General features: G+C 36.3%; 1 long non-coding RNA gene across 2 annotated transcripts in view; it reads left to right on the top strand.

Annotated features, from left to right (window-relative positions):
- LOC144199233 (uncharacterized) overlaps nt 1-16,496 on the top strand; it is a 104,473-nt gene that overhangs the window by 31,773 nt on the left and 56,204 nt on the right. The window contains exons 1-2 of one of the 2 annotated variants that reach the window (XR_013326868.1): nt 15,467-15,603; nt 15,783-15,846. This is a non-coding gene — a long non-coding RNA (uncharacterized LOC144199233). Of the gene's footprint in view, nt 1-15,466; nt 15,604-15,782; nt 15,847-16,496 lie in introns of those variants that run through there. The other variant, XR_013326869.1, reaches the window with a different exon arrangement.

Below are 16,496 nucleotides of genomic sequence, written 5' to 3'. Positions count from 1 at the left end.
CTACTTCTATTACCTCACCACCACCACTACAAGTACTACTACTACTACTACCACCACTACAAGTACTACTACTACTACCACCACTGCAACCTCTACTACTACTACCACCACTGCAACCACTACTACTACCACCACTACAAGCACTACTACCACCACTACAAGCACTACTACCACCACTACAAGTACTACTACAACTACTATTACTACTACCACCACTACAAGCACTACTACCACCACTACAAGTACTACTACAACTACTATTACTACTACAACTACTATTACTACTACCACCACTGCAACCACTACTACTACTACCACCACTGCAACCACTACTACTACTACCCCTACAAGCACTACTACTTCCACCACTACAAGCACTACTACTACTACTACTACCACTACAAGCACTACTACCACCACTACAAGCACTACTACCACCACTACAAGTACAAGCACTACTACTACTACTACCACCACTACAAGCACTACTACTACTACCACTATAAGCACTACTACAACTACTACCACCACCACCACTACAAGCACTGCTACCACTACTACCACCACCACCCCTACAAGCACTACAAACACTACTACTACTACTTTTACCACTACAATCACTACTACTACTACCACCACTACAACTACTACTTACGTACAACATTTTGCTGTGGAAGAGGAGTTTGTCTAGAAATATTTTGTACACTAAAGTAGCATCTGTATATTTAGCAGTATTGTTCCAGTTCAAGCTTTTGTTTTTGTTTTTTTAATATCCGACAGTGGTGGTTTTTGGCTTTCTGTCCTATACAGTCAAAGGCTATCATAGGCCAAATTATAGTAGTTTTTGGGGGGTTTATTAATAACGACCACCAATAGAGTTTTTCCACACATTTTTTATCTCATCCTTGCAAGTCTTTTTGATCTACTACATATTAGTAGATTATATGTGCACCATGCATTATTAAGTACTTTAAAAGAAACGGCCTGAGAGTTTGAACTCGTCCGGCCGTTAAAAGCGGACATTAAAAAGCCCACTCCCGCCCGGATCTCAGCGACAAACGTTCGAGCAATAAGCAGTAACGTCTAAAGCATAATACCCGCATTAGGACTTGATTCATTCACTGTCCCTATTCATAGCTCCGGGTCATAAACGAAGCTATCGCTAGCCCCGCATTAGCTCCGCCTTCCTGCGGCACATGTAGCGTAGCATACATCACCAAATTAAACAAAAACGTGACCTGTTTATCATTATAATTGGTGTTGAAGGAATGGGATTGGTCGCTGTATGATATAGTAGATATAATATTTACATTTTTTTAAGAAAAACAACTGGATCAAATGCCCTGAATATGCAGTTTTCTTATACCAATATATTTTTTAATAAATGGATTAAAATAACTACATTAAAATCCCTGAATATTCATTTTTTGTAGATCTTAAACAATGTTTATTTGAGGTTGTTGTTGAGCGTTAAGACTTTTAAATGATATTTTTTTCCCCTTTATTGTTTCTTCATTTTAGGATTTTTTTTATACAATTGAGATGGAAAAATATGCACTATATTTGTACAGCTAACAAACCGACTAAAGTTCATATTGAAATGAGATTTGTATTGTGGAAGTCTGTTCACTGCATTTGTTTTTTTTAATGAAAAGTATCTATACTGTTGTCTTTCTTATTTTGTTTGATTTTTGAACTAAAAACACAAAAAATATTTAAAAAATGACAATTATTGATTTAAAAGGGGTAAAACCAGGAAATTTAATATACATCTATACTCTTCATTTGAATTTGATCCTAAAACAGAAAGTCAGCACTCATCATTTACTTTCTCCGGCCCAAAAAAATGATGCGGTGGGCCAGATTTGGCCCTCGGGCCGCCACTTTGACACCAGTCATATAGTGGATGCTATAAACTCAGTCCTGACTCATTTCCAGAGATCTGGACTTTTAAAATTTACTTTCCGAACCACTTATGCTCACACAAGGGTCATTGGGGGGTGCTAGAGCCTCTCCCGGCTGACTTCAGCACCAGCCAATCACAGGCCAGGAAACAAACAACCAATTACTCAAGGCTAGGGGCATTTTAGAGTACCTAGCATGTACTCTTTTCTTGCTTAGCCTTTTCATGTATTCATTTTTTCAACCACTTATAATCACAATAGGCCCTGGGGGTGCTGGAGCCTACCCTAGCTCACTTCAGGTACCAATTAGTCGCCAGCCAATCGCAGACTAGAAAGAAATAAACAATCAATTACTTGTAACTAGGTGCAATTAGCCTACAATTAGCTTAGCATGCACGTTTTTGCGATGGAGTTAACCGCAATACCCAAAGAAAACCTACACAAGCCAGGGGAACATGGAAACTCAACAGGAATCAAACCCTTGACCTTAGAAATGTGTGGCTAACATGATATCCACTCTACTTTTTTAGGTTTAAAAGAAAAAAAATGAAGATTAGTCGAGGGAAAAAGTTGTAGTGGCTTTCTTAGATCGATTTTCTAGAGGGTGAAGGTGCGAGCCGGAGACAAGAAATGTTGGCTTCCACACAGCGGCTCAACGACAATTATGGAGCGCCAACTTAAGGGTAGCAGAGGCTAATCCTTTTACCAAGCTCCCTCTGGGTTCTTGACGCAAGGATATTGACTGGTGCTACTCTGGCTCGGCCTTAAAATTACCTATTGATTTGGCCTTTTGACAATTGTTTGTTGGAAACTTAATCACAGCGACCCGCATCATCATATGGAATATAATGTTTGGGTTTTTTGCCCGTCTAGTCTTTCCATAAACTGAAAATATTGTTCATTTTTTACATTAGTTTTAACCCAATTGCTAATGCATTCATTCAAATCTCTTGTGTGTGTTGAATTGAAAGCTTTTATTGTCATTATACAAGTATAATGAGATGTAGTTTTCAACAAGTAGTACACAAATAACAACAACAAACAAACTACAGTGTTCCCTCGTTTATCGCGGTTAATGGGGACCGGGATCAGCCGCGATAAGTGAATTTCCGCAGATACATAATAATAAATAAATAGTAAATAAAAATGTAATAAATAAATTAGTCAATAAATAAGTAATAAATACATAGACAATAAATAAGTAATAATTAAATAGCCAATAAATAAGTAATACATGAATAGTAAATAAATAAGTAATACATAAACAAATAGTCAATAAATAAGTAATTAATGCATAAATTATCAATAAATACGTAATGAATAAATAGTCAATAAATAAGTAATAAATCAATAGTCAATAAATAATTAATAGATAAATAGTCAATAAACAAGTAATTAATAAATAAATTATTAATAAATACGTAATAAATAAATAGTCAATAAATAAGTGATAAATAAATAGTCAATAAATAAGTGATATATAAATAGTCAATAAATAAGTGATAAATAAATAGTCAATAAATAAGTAATTAATAAATAAATAGTCAATAAATAAGTAATTAATAAATAAATATTCAATAAATAAGTAATTAACACATAGTCAATAAATAAGTAATAAATATATAGTCAATAAATAACAAATAAATAAATAGTCAATAAATAAGTAATACATAAATAGTCAATAAATAAGTAATAAATAAATAATCAATAAATAAGTAATAAATAGTCAATAAATAAGTAATAAATAAATAGTCATTAAATAAGTAATAAATAAATAGTCAATAAATAAATAGTCAATAAATAAGTAATAAACAAATAAGTAGTCAATATAATAAATTAGTAGTCTCAGCTGAATTTAAGCTTCTTGTGTGGGCCATATTAAATGATATTTTTATCATTTAAGTTAAAAATAGCCATGTTTAAAGTAGTTTTCAAGGTCATTAAACACAATAATTTTGGATTTATGTGCTAATCAATGACATTAGCATCTTAGCGTAGCGATGACAAACTGCTGTTGAGAGAGAGTGCGCCAACTCTGGGGGGAATTATTATTATTATCGATCAACCAATCAGATGATTGGCCAGGGCCAAAAAAAATTAACAAACATCCTTGAAGTATGAAGGTTAGACAGATGGTCGACTACCGATAAAAGCTTTGACTTTTTTCCCCTTTTTTAATCGACCGGCAAAATGGACGATCAATAATTCCTACCGAGGAGAAAATTCCGTTTAAAAAATATGAATATATTTAATCTTCCAGAAGAGAAAATTACTCACGTGCTTATTTATTATTTTTTATTAGATTTTTTTGGTACTGGTTGCAACAACAACAAAAAACGCAGAATTTGACAAAGTTTGTTTCTTTTTAAAGGCAAAATTATTAGGATTTTTACTGTTTTTTTGTTGTTTTTTTATCCATTTTGTTGTTTTTTTTTATCCATTTCACATATTTTACCCGCACAAAAACAGCAAAAATGTGGACTTTATTGGGGAACCGGGCAGCTAAGTGGTCAGCGCTTTGGCCTTAATTGGTCTGGGTTCAAATCCAGGTCAGTCCATCCATGTTGATTTTGCATTTTTTCATGCGTGGGTTTTCTCTGGGTACTCCAGTCTCCTCCCCACATTACAAAAAAAACATGCATATTAGACTCTAAATTATCCCTATCCACAACTAATTGGCTGTTTTTCTACTTATGCCCTGCGATTGGCTGGCCACCAATTCTGGGTAGTTAGCTGAGATAGACTCCAGCACCCCCTGCGAACCTGGTGAAGATAAAACGGCTCAGAAAATGAATGAAAATGAGAATCATTGAGAACATTTAGACATAAAATATCTTCATTGTGGCGGTTCGGTGGTTAAGTGGTTAGTAATTTGGCCTTATGGATCTGGGTTCGAATCCAGGTTGGTCCGCCTGTGTTGAGTTTGCATCTTATAATGCGTGGGTTTTCTCTGGGTACTCCGGTTTCCTCCCACATTCCAAAGATAGGCTGATTGGACACTCTAAATTGCCCTTATTTACGACTAATTGGCTTTTTTACTCGCATATAAGCCGTATTTGTACCAAAAAAAGATGACTAAATCAACGGTACGGCTTATATGCAATTCAGGGTGTGCCTCATAGTTAGACTCCAGCACCCCCCGTGAGCCTGGTGAGTAAAGCAGTTCCGAAAATGAATAAAAACTGAGAATTTAGTGGCCGAATTTGGACTTGCAAGATTTTCATTAGAAAGCAAAGTTGCTCCGGCCATTTGATGGCAAACTCTTAATCTTTGTCAGTTTTCGCCTCAAACCAAGAAGCGATAAAAATAATGTTCTCGGCGCCGTTGGGCTGTCGGGCCGCCCGGGTTCTTTATTTTATCCGGCGTCCATCTCATTGCAGGTGTTATAAGCCCTTTGGCCACAACACCTGTCAAAGCTGTAATCTCCACGTTTGGAGATGGACAGATATCACCTTCAGCTTGGCTTTTCATTACACTAGGCGCACCCGTGAAAAAGCCTGTCTTCAAAAAAAATAAACAACACCGTTTAGAACCTGATGCCAACGCGAGTGGTGAGCATTTCTAGGTCCTGGGTTCAAATCCAAAGTCGGTCCACCTGTGTGGATTTTGCATGTTTCCTAGTCTGCGTGGGTTTTCTTTGGGTACTCCAGTTTCCTCCCACATTCCAAAGACTTGCATGCTAAGCTAGCTGGCTAACACTCTAAATTTCCCCTTGGTATGACTGTGATTGGTTGTTTTTGTCATCTTATGCCTTGTGATTGGCTGGCCACCATTTCAAGGTGAATCTCTTGTCCTGACAAGGGTTGCAGAGGGTGCTGGAGCTAATCCCAGCTATCCATGGGCACCAGGCAGGGGACACTATGCGTTGCCAGCCAATCGCAAGTCAATATGACGCTCACATTTATAGCTTGGAACAAATTAGCATACAATTATCTTAGCATGAAATTAGCTTAGCATACAATTAGCTTAGCATACAATTAGCTTAGCATACAATTAGCGTAGTTTACAATTAGTTTAGCAAACAATTTGTTTAGCAAACAATTAGCCTTGCATACAGTTAGATTAGTATACAATTAGCTTTGCATACAATTAACTTAGCACACAATTAGCTTTGCATAAAATTAGTTTATCATACCGTTAGCTTTGCATACAGGTAGCTTAGCATACAATTATCTTATCATACAACTAACTTATCATACAATTAACTTAGCAAACAATTAGCTTAGCATTCATATATTTTAGCATACAATTAGCTTAGCTTTCATTTAGCTTTCCATACAATGAGCTTAGCATTCAAGGATCTTAGCATACAATTAGCTATGCATACATGTTATAGGAATGTGTGAAGAAAAACCGGAGTACCCAAAGAAAACCCCAAAAAACATGCAAACTCCACACATCAAGGTCCGGTTCTGGGATCGAACCCTCGACCCCAGAACTGCGAAGCGAATGTGCTAACTTATCAATATATCCTTTCAATGAGTAATTTTATTTATTCATTCATTTTCTATACGACTTATCCTCACTTAAGTCTGTATTTTATAATTTTTTCTTTAAAATTGTACCTAATCTTAATTCACAATTTGGTATTAAACATCCATTTCATTTAGCTTAGCATCTGTTATTTCCTGCTAGCCTCTCTAAATACAAATAAATGTTGCGTGACAGGTTTCAAAACGCAAGCTCAGTCCAAAAAACAACATATAAAAAAAAAAACCTTTCATTTCGCCACGGCGTTGCACTCGCACGCGGCATCCATGATTTTTCTTCCTTTTTTTACACGCTGTGTCTTTGGTGCCGGCTTTTCAACCAAAAAAAAAAATTATCAGTGTCTTGCAGGTCCTCCACCTTCACTGGAGCCCCCCTCTCTTCAGGGGGGGGGGGGGGGTGCCATAGGAGGGGGGAGCAACAAAAAAAATAAAAAAGCAAAAACCGGTTGGGAAAACGAAAAAAAAATGTCGAATGTGAACCGCTAGATAAGTCAAAAATAGACTAGTAATTCTTTGATTGTGCGAATGGCATCCATATCACTGCATCACCGAGGGAGGGGGGAGGGGGTTCATGTATAATGGGGGGGTTCTGGGGGAGTTGTAGGGGGGGTTTATTAAAGGGGCCACCCGCCATGCGAACTCATTGTCATTCATGACACTCCGTAGAGCTCACAAAAACGTGGTAGAAGGAACGTTGGTAGTGGTTTGTAGCATATTTGGGTTGTTAGGCAGAATTAGGGGATGGCTAATTTAAAGAAAATGTGTTTATTAAAAAGTGGTGGCTGAAAAAATGGAGGGGAAGCAAGAAGGCCTTTGGTTGGGGGACAAAAGGAGTCATGTTGTCATTGGAAATTTCCCAATCTGATGAAATGAGATTCAGTGTGAGGATGCTGAGGTCGAGGGAGAGGATTGTGTTGTTGATTTAATCTGGGAGGCGCAAAGTTATTATTATTATTGTATATATAACTCAAAAATTGGTGGTTTTCTGAATACAAGACATGTTCAGTTATGGTAAAAATGGTCCATGTTGACTACTTCTTATTTATTATGTTGACTACTTAATTATTTATTTATTGATTATATATTTATTATGATTTGTTGATTATTTATTCATTAGTTATTATGATTTATTGATTATTTATTAATTAGTTATTATAATGTATTGATTTTATTAGTTATTATTTATAGAATCTTTATTTAGTAGTTATTATTATTTAATGGTTCTTTATTTATTAGTTATTATTATTTATTGATACTTTATTCATTAGTTATTATTATTTATGGATTCTTTATTTATCAGTATTTATTGATTACTTATTTATTAGTTATTATTTTTATGGATTCTTTATTTATTAGTTATCATTATTGATAGATTATTTATTTATTAGTTATTATTATTTATTGTTTCTTAATTTTTTTTGTCATTATTATTTATGGTTTCTTTATTCATTAGTTACTATTATTTATTGATTCTTTATTTACTAGTACCTATTATTTATGGATGCTTTATTTATTAGTTATTATTATTTATGGATGCTTTATTTATTAGTTATTATTATTTACGGATTCTTTATTTATTAGTTATTATTATTTATGGATGCTTTATTTATCAGTTATTATCTATGGATGCCTTATTTAGTAGTTATTATTTATTGATCATTTATTTATTAATACCTATTATTTATTAGTACCTATTATTTATTTATTCATTATTTTTTAGTACATATTATTTATTTATTCATTATTATTATTATTGATCATCGAAGTGTTCATGAACCCCGCCCCCTGAAATAGCTCCGCCCCTTATCATTTCCTAGTCGAAATGTCCAACCCTGTGTTGGACATCTTTGCGCCGTTTGGCGCGGCGCCTTACCCCAACGTGGCTTTATGTCCTTGAGCTTGTATCCAGTTGTGACACCTGGCCGCCTTCGGCACCCCCCCTGGCCCCTCAGTACCCCCCACCTTCACACGGGGAAGATTTTCTAATATCCATTACTTCCAGCAGGGTCAACGCAATTCCAGCGGGTCCGCCAAAAAGACGTGGCGGGTGCCGATAAGGAAGGGCCTTGCTCCAGACGCCGTAATAACTTAACAAATCCCTCCGTGACCCGGCACCCCCTCCCCTATGGCGGCGTGCCGTGGCGCTGTTTTCCATAAAGCCATTAAAATCGACCCCGTGTCGTGCCGGAACGGGGCAGGACGTATCGTGTTGTGTTCAATTGCAAAACGCTAAATTAGACGGAAGAGAAGACAGTTCATGAAGAGGAATTGACGTCCAACTAACAATTGGATGTCTTTCTTCGTCAAAGGCAGGTTAGGGTTCAAACTCAAGGGCCACAAAATCATATTTTTGTACATGTATATGTATGTGTATATTAAATATTTACATTTGGTCATTTAAATTGCATTAAGAATGAAATATTAAAAGGAGAATATTTTCAGAATTAATCATTTTCATTTAAAATAATCTTTATTCTAATTACTTTATTCCACAACAGAACAACAATAACATATTTTAACTTCCTCACATTTTATGTGTTTTTAAAAGTAAGGTAGCTTAGTTTCTTAATTGAATAACAAAGTCATTTATTTACTTAGAAAACTTTAAAATGTATTTATTTATTTACTTATTTAGTATTCAAATGTATGTATTTATTTACTTATTAAATACTCAAATGTATTTATTTACTTATTGAATATTTAAATTTATTGATTTGTTTACTTATTAAATATTTAAGTGTATGTATTTATTTACTTATTAAATATTTAAATGTATGCATTTTTTACTTGTTAAATATTTAAATGTATTCATTTATTTACTGATTATATTTAAATTTGTTTATTTATTTACTTGTCAAATATTTAAATGTATTTATTTACTTATGAAATGTTTAAATTTATTTATTTATTTACTTATTAAATATTTAAATGATTTAGTTACTTATTAAATATCTAAATGTATTTATTAGTTTACTTATTAAATATTTAAATGTATTTATTTACTTATTAAATATTTAAATTTGTTTATTTATTTACTTATTAAATATTTAAATGTATATATTTACTTATTAAATATGTAAATATTTTATTAAATATTTTATTTTATAGCATTTCTATCGTAACGCCCAGTCCTATCTTACCGTATCCGATAGGTATCCCGCAACTTTTACCGCACACTTCCTCCTTGACCATCAATACCGCCCCCTTCTCAAACCTCCCCCCCCTAGCTGCCACTCATGCTTCACCCGCATTGGAGTGGCAACGCCGTTAATGATTCATTTGCCTTGTAATCCTCGCTCGGGCCGATAAGCTCGCGAGACGGCCGCCGCACTCCATTGTTTGCCATGTTAAATTAAGCCTCGGCGATCCATCCGTTGAGCCTCAGTTGAGCGCTAGGTGGGGGGGGGGGTTGCTAGTGGGCGGAGCCTAAAATCATGAGCTTCTCTAATAGATTAACCATACTACATAAAGGTGTCCGCCTAATAGTGCCATTTTTAATGAATTTTCGACACAAACTAGTTAATTCATTCATTTGAGCGCTAGGTGGGGGGTTTGCTGGTGGGCGGAGCCTAAAATCATGAGCTTCTCTAATAGATTAACCATACTGCATAAAGTTGTGCGCCTAATAATGGCCATTTTTTAATGAATTTTCGATACAAACTAGTTTATTCATTCAAATTCGTAACCGGTTATGCTCACAGGGGGTGCTGGAGCCTATCCTCACTGACTTTGTACACTAGGGGGGGCATTAAATGGCAAGCAATCATAGCTAGGGGCTATTTAGAATGTTGAAACAGCTAGTTAGCATGATATTTTTTAAAAATGTGGGGGAAAAACGGAGTACCCGAAGAAAACCCACATGAGGAATAATATATACACCGACGAAAAGGCAAAAAACACGATTTATGGGAACAGTGAGTGCAAGAAATACTCGATACAAGGTAATACGCCACTACTTTATCACAAAACACACGGGTTTTAATACATTGACAGGAACTGATTACCAAAAATACAAAGTTGAAGGACACCAATCTGAAACGGAACAGTTTGTGGACCATTCTGGTTGAAAGGACTATTTTTGGGCAATGTGTCCTGGCCGTTGTCCCACACCCGCCGCGTCCACCAGAGCGACGGTCCAGAATTAATGAAGACGGAATGTTTTGGCGTCTTCCATTCAAGCGGACAACCCCAACTCGCAGAAGGCGCTGGCTTTCTGACAAGCGCTTTATTACCGCCAGGCTCGGCCTTCACAAGGTCAAAGTCACAAACATCGGCTGTTTCACAGCGTGTCACATCTCACGTTGGGACGTTTGAACCCCGCCCCCTTTTTTAAGCTTTCCTGCTGATGGCGAAGGCAAAATACGAAGTGACATCCGGCGAGAAAAAATGCAGAGTTGAACCCAGTAGTGGTTCATTCATTCATTTTCTGAACTGCTTTAGGGTCACAGGGGGTGCTAGAGCCTATCCCAGCTAGCTTGTTGAATCGGTGACTAGCCAATCAGAGGGTATAATGAGTCAGACAACCAATCAGGCTCACATTCATACCTATGGACAATTTAGAGTGTCCAATCAGCCTACCATGCATGTTTTTGGAATGTGGGAAGAAACTGGAGTACCCAGAGAAAACCCACACAAACCTGGGGAGAACATACATGTGTACCGACTTGGATTTGAACCTAGCATCCCATCATGGACAAACTACGGGCCGCGGGCCACATACGGCCCGCTAGGCCTTTTAATCCGGCCCACCAATGTTGTCAAAATATTTTTTTCCCCAAGATGGCGCCGTCATATTTGTTTTTCGTGTTTTACAGCCCCTCTATCTTTTTTTTAAATGACATTTTAATATTTCTTAATACATTCCTTTACTTACTTTACTTTGTACTTTATACCTTTTACTTGATATTTGAGTATATTAATACTTTAGTCCTTTTTTCTGTTTATGTTTCATATGTACTGTTAACGGATGCACTTTTTTATATGTATCCTATCTTGTGCTGACCCGGCCCATCTGTCAATTTTTTTAAAGGTTTGCCCACCCCTGCGCTAACCACACAAGCCACTCTGCACAAATATATATATTTTTATTAAATAACTACACAAATAATCATAACTTGGACAAAATTAACAAAATAAAAGCTAAACAGTGGAGACACATCAACACAGGCAAAACATGACTTACAAACACAGAAAACAGGAAAACAATAGTATTCCCACTGAAATCACGCCAAAAAACAGGGTTTAAATACACAGACAAAGGCTGATGACAAATTACAAACACTCGGGTCAGGCACGGGAAGCCAATAGGCACACATATTTAGCAAAAACGCATACAAATCACCCTTAGACGCGATACAAAAGGTAAACATATCCATCCACCCACCCGCAATAATGTGAAACCAGGTGCAAAGTGATACTAAATTAGCGCAAAGAGGCGTGGCTTTCTTTATCAAAGGTTTTTGGATGTTGTCGTTATCGACAACGGGTCGCGAGTAACACTTTAGCCTCCGTGCTAAAACAGCCGTGCTAACTCTGATACTGTTGCCGAGAAGAAAAATGAAGCAGCGGTAAATAGATGAGTTTGATAAGGTTTCCCAAGAATAAAGCTTATCGCTCACTTTCAATTGGAAACAGCCGTGGGAGAAATAGGCTACTTGTCACTCAGGCTTTTAATTAAAAAAGGCTTTTGGAACACTATAAAAAATGTTAGTCACAGTTCATTTTGGGACGTTTTGTTAGAAGAAATTGTTTTACTATTCTCTTGATGTCTAATAGCGGTGTCAAAGTGGAGGCTTGGGGGCTAAATGTGGTCCACCGGATTATTTTTTGTGGTCCGGGAAAGTAAATGATGAGTGCCGGCTTTCTGTTTTAGGATTAAAATTAACAAATTAAAATGAAGAGTATAGATTTATATATTTTAATGTTTAAATGTCCTGATATTTCTGCTTTTAAAATCAATTGTCATTTTTTAGCCAATTTTTTCAGTTTATGGTTTAAAAAAATCTGAAAAAAATATACATAACTGAAAAAAATACAGTAAATTTGCTCAGTACTCGAGTGCAACTTTATAGTATAGATGTATATTCAATTTCTTGATTTTGCCCCTTTTAAATCAATAATTGTCATTTTTAATCCATTTTTTCTGTGTTTCTAGTTCAAAAATAATTTTGTAAAATCTAAAAATATATTTTAAAAAAGCTGAAATAAACATTGTTTTAGATCTATTAAAACACGGAATATTCAGAGCTTTTAATCCATTTATTAAAAAAAATCTAAATATATCTAAAATGGTCTAATATATATTAAATTTCCTGATTTTCCCCCTTTTAAATCAATAATTGTATTTTTTTTAGTCATTTTTTTCTTGGTTTTTAATTCAAAAAATCATTTAATATACATCTATACTCTTCATCTTCTAAAACAGAAAGTCGGCACTCATGATTAACTTTCCCGGGCCCCACAAAATGATTCCTCGGGCCAGATTTGGCCCCCGAGCCGCCACTTTGACACACTGCTTTTCTGTCCGTATAAACATTATAGATTTGATCGAGTGCAGTGACCATCAAAGCACTCTTTTCAACCCTTCATAATTAAACGCCCGGTCACTTTGCGGGAGTAGATTCCGATTGGACGCCGTGTCTATTCGCCAAATGGGGTTTTCTTGTTAAGGGGGCGGAGAACAAAAAATAAGCAAGAAAACCAAACACATTTAATAAATCATACACAAGGACGACGTTGGGGTGAGCTTCGTCAACGACACCCCCGTCGTACAAAGAAAAAATGTAACGTTTTAGTCATCCATGCTTGGATGTAAACACGGAATTCAAATTACAAGAGTGCCTTGAGGCAGTGTTTTTTCTAGAAAGAAGCCCCCCCAAAAAACTGTTTTTGACGAGAGAGTAGTGAACTAAAATCAGCCCACGTTATAACAAGCAGCATTTCTGCAGAGAGTAAACAAAACAAACTAAAAAGAGCTTTTGCGCATTAAAAAATGATAAAAAATACAGGATTGTATCATGAAGTGGGTTAACATCCATTAAAATCATTGAAATTAACATTAAATCAAATTGGATTTTTGTGGACTAGTGGACAAGTGGGTTCTTGGGTTGGGCTTTCAGTTTTGGGGTTGTGGGTTCGATCCCAGGTTGGTCTTTAGTGTGTGGAGTTTGTATGTTTTCTCTGGGCTTGTGTGGGTTTTCTTTGGGGAGTCTGGTTTCCTAGCTCATTCTAAATATACTCATGCTAGGCTAATTGTATGCTAAATTGTCGTTAGCAGCGAATTGGATCTGTGGTCTGGTGGGTAAGTGGGTAGCGTGTTGGGCTTGTGGTTCTGGGGTTTAGGGTTCAATCCCATGGGTACTCTGGTTTCTTCCTGTATTATAAATATATACATACAAGGCTAAATTTATGCTAAATTGTCGCTAGTTGGGATTGGTTGGCCAACAATTCAAGGTCCCTGAAGTCAGCTGGGCTATGCTCCAGCACCCCCACACCACTCTTGTGAGGGTGAGTGGTAGATAAAAATAATTAATGATTGATTGGATCTTATGTGACTGGTTTTCTATGATAAGTTCTATGATCCATTTTTAACAGTAATGTTTATAGCCGGTGGCCATCTTGGGTCAGTGGAACAGTGGTTGAAAACAAATCTTGAGGATATATTTATACATTATTTAAAAGTACTCTTCGACACTAATGGAGTCATAAAGTACTACTGTATTTGTATCAGTTTGGCACTAAAAACATATATTAGAAATGCTAAATAGAGAAATGCCAATTATTTAACATATCAGACATATCACAGAATTGTATTGTTTGTTTTGGTATGTAATCATTACCACATCATTTTGTCAAAATGGCTGTTTCAGTCCAACTCGGTCAACTTTTTGTTCAGTTTTGAGGACATTATTTAGGTGTGCAGGAAATTCCAAGGGTTGTCATCCCACAATGACATCCAATGTTAAAGCCACCTTGATACTTACAATATCCCAAAATGCCCCCTTTAATCTCAGCACCAAGAAATATAAGGCTCAGGAAAGCGATCCCCGTTATTATCTGCGAGGAAGTCGCTCGCTGAGCAAGCGGACAAGGTCGCCAATGCGGCGATAGGTCGCCGGCGCGACGGGGCGATAGGCGCTACTCCGCCCGGACCTCAAATTTTTCAAAGTCAAGTGCTCCCGGCTTTTCCTGTATTAAACATTACTGTTAGTCTCATTTTTTTTCCCGTTTGGGAAATGCGGTGGATATGTGGGTAGCGTTTCTGCCTCACAAGTCTGGGGTCGAGGGTTTGATTCCAAGTCGGTCTCACTTTGTGGAGTTTGCATGTTTATTCCTGCATTGCAAAAAATAGATGGCAACGCGGTGGTTAAGTGTTTAGCGCGTCTGGCTCGCAGTTTTGGGGTCGAGGGTTCGATTCTAGGTCGGTCCTCACTTTGTGGAGTTTGCATGTTTACTCCCTCATTGCAAAAATTGTGGGCAACTCGTTGGTTTAGTGTTTAGTGCGTCTGGCTCGCAGTTTTGGGGTCGAGGGTTTGATTCCAGGTCGGTCATTACTTTGTGGTGTTTGCATGTTTACTCCCTCATTGCAAAAATTGTGTGCAACGCGGTGGTTACGTGTTTAGCGTGTCTGCTTCACAGTTCTGAGGTCACAGGTTCAATGATTTTTTAACTAAAAACTGAAAAAAATGTTTTATAAAAAAATGACAATTATTGATTTAAAAGGGGTGAAAATAAGGAAATTTAATGTACATCTATACTCTTCATTTTAATTTGCTCCTAAAACAGAAACTCGCCACTCATTATTAACTTTCCCGGGCCACACAATATTAGGCAGCGGACCAGATTTGGCCCCCGGGCCGCCACTTTGACATCCTTGTCTTAGAATCTGCAATATTTCCAAATTTCCCTTCCGTTTTATATTTTTATATTACTTATTTATGTTTTTTTTACTGATACTAAAACACCACCAATATATTGTATAATGACAATAAATAATTTTGATTTGATAAAACAGTTAAAAAAATGAATAAAGCAGAGTTTTTTTTATTTCCTAGTGTCACTTCCTGATTGTCCATTGATTTCACCTGTTGCTTCTTCCTTTGTATTCCCTTGTGAGTTACAAGCCTGTTTTCCAAGCCTCATTAACTGACATCCATTTTGTTTGTTTATTTCATTGTTAAATGCCTCATCCATGTAGTAGTACTTCCCAGGTATGTTTGCTTATACAGTTTTTAATCATTTTGGCTTCCCTACTTTTATCTAAAACTATTTTTTAATCAAAACCTAACCCATTAGTCCTCAATCCTTGTTTATCTTCATTTGGTTACACCCACATTTATGGAATAATAGAATAAATCTATAAACCTAACGCCATATTTTCTCCATGTAGAATCCAAACTCCATCCTCGGCACCCCCGTGAACTTCCCCGAATCATCGCAATCGTGATTGACAGGTGAGTGAAACTAGGTAGGTGTTTTTTTTTTTTTAAGCTAGGAACGGGATAAACAACAAAACATGGGTTTTTATTCTAGTTTTTGATCCATGAGCTAAGCTACATTTTGCGCTAAAGTTAAGTCGCTATGTTGGATAAGAAGATCTCTGGCGACGTGTTGTTAAAATTCAACAGCGGCAAACCCCGTCGCGACGTCTGTCTGTCATCCGTCTGTATAAATACACATTGATTTAATGCGGCTCGGAGTTCAAAGTAGTGCCCCGACGGGGTTTGAGCGCCGGTGGAGGCTTGAGGTTAGTGTGTTGTTTTTTTTAGGGTGTTTTAACTTGCAGTACACGTGCTTTCTGTTTGAATTCCTGGCTTTAATGATGGTAGATTTGACTTGGAGTATTTTATGTAATGGTTGACGTCGGGGGTGCCGGATTTTTGCTGTGGCTATTTTGGATGATTATGATTATGAAAGAATTAGAAATTTTTTGGGAGGGATGTTTTTGTTTGCTAAGGAAACTATGAATTGATGAATTGATAATTATTTTTGATGGACTATGAAGTGAAAATTTTGAGTTTTTTGGTAGAATTTTTTTGCTTACATTTTGCATTAGAAAAAAACGTGATTTTAATGGAAAGTAGTAATATTTTTTTTTTTTTAA

This window comes from Stigmatopora nigra, chromosome 7 (assembly GCF_051989575.1).
Source record: "Stigmatopora nigra isolate UIUO_SnigA chromosome 7, RoL_Snig_1.1, whole genome shotgun sequence".
NCBI lineage: Eukaryota > Metazoa > Chordata > Actinopteri > Syngnathiformes > Syngnathidae > Stigmatopora > Stigmatopora nigra.
This window is presented reverse-complemented; position numbering and strand designations above follow the sequence as displayed.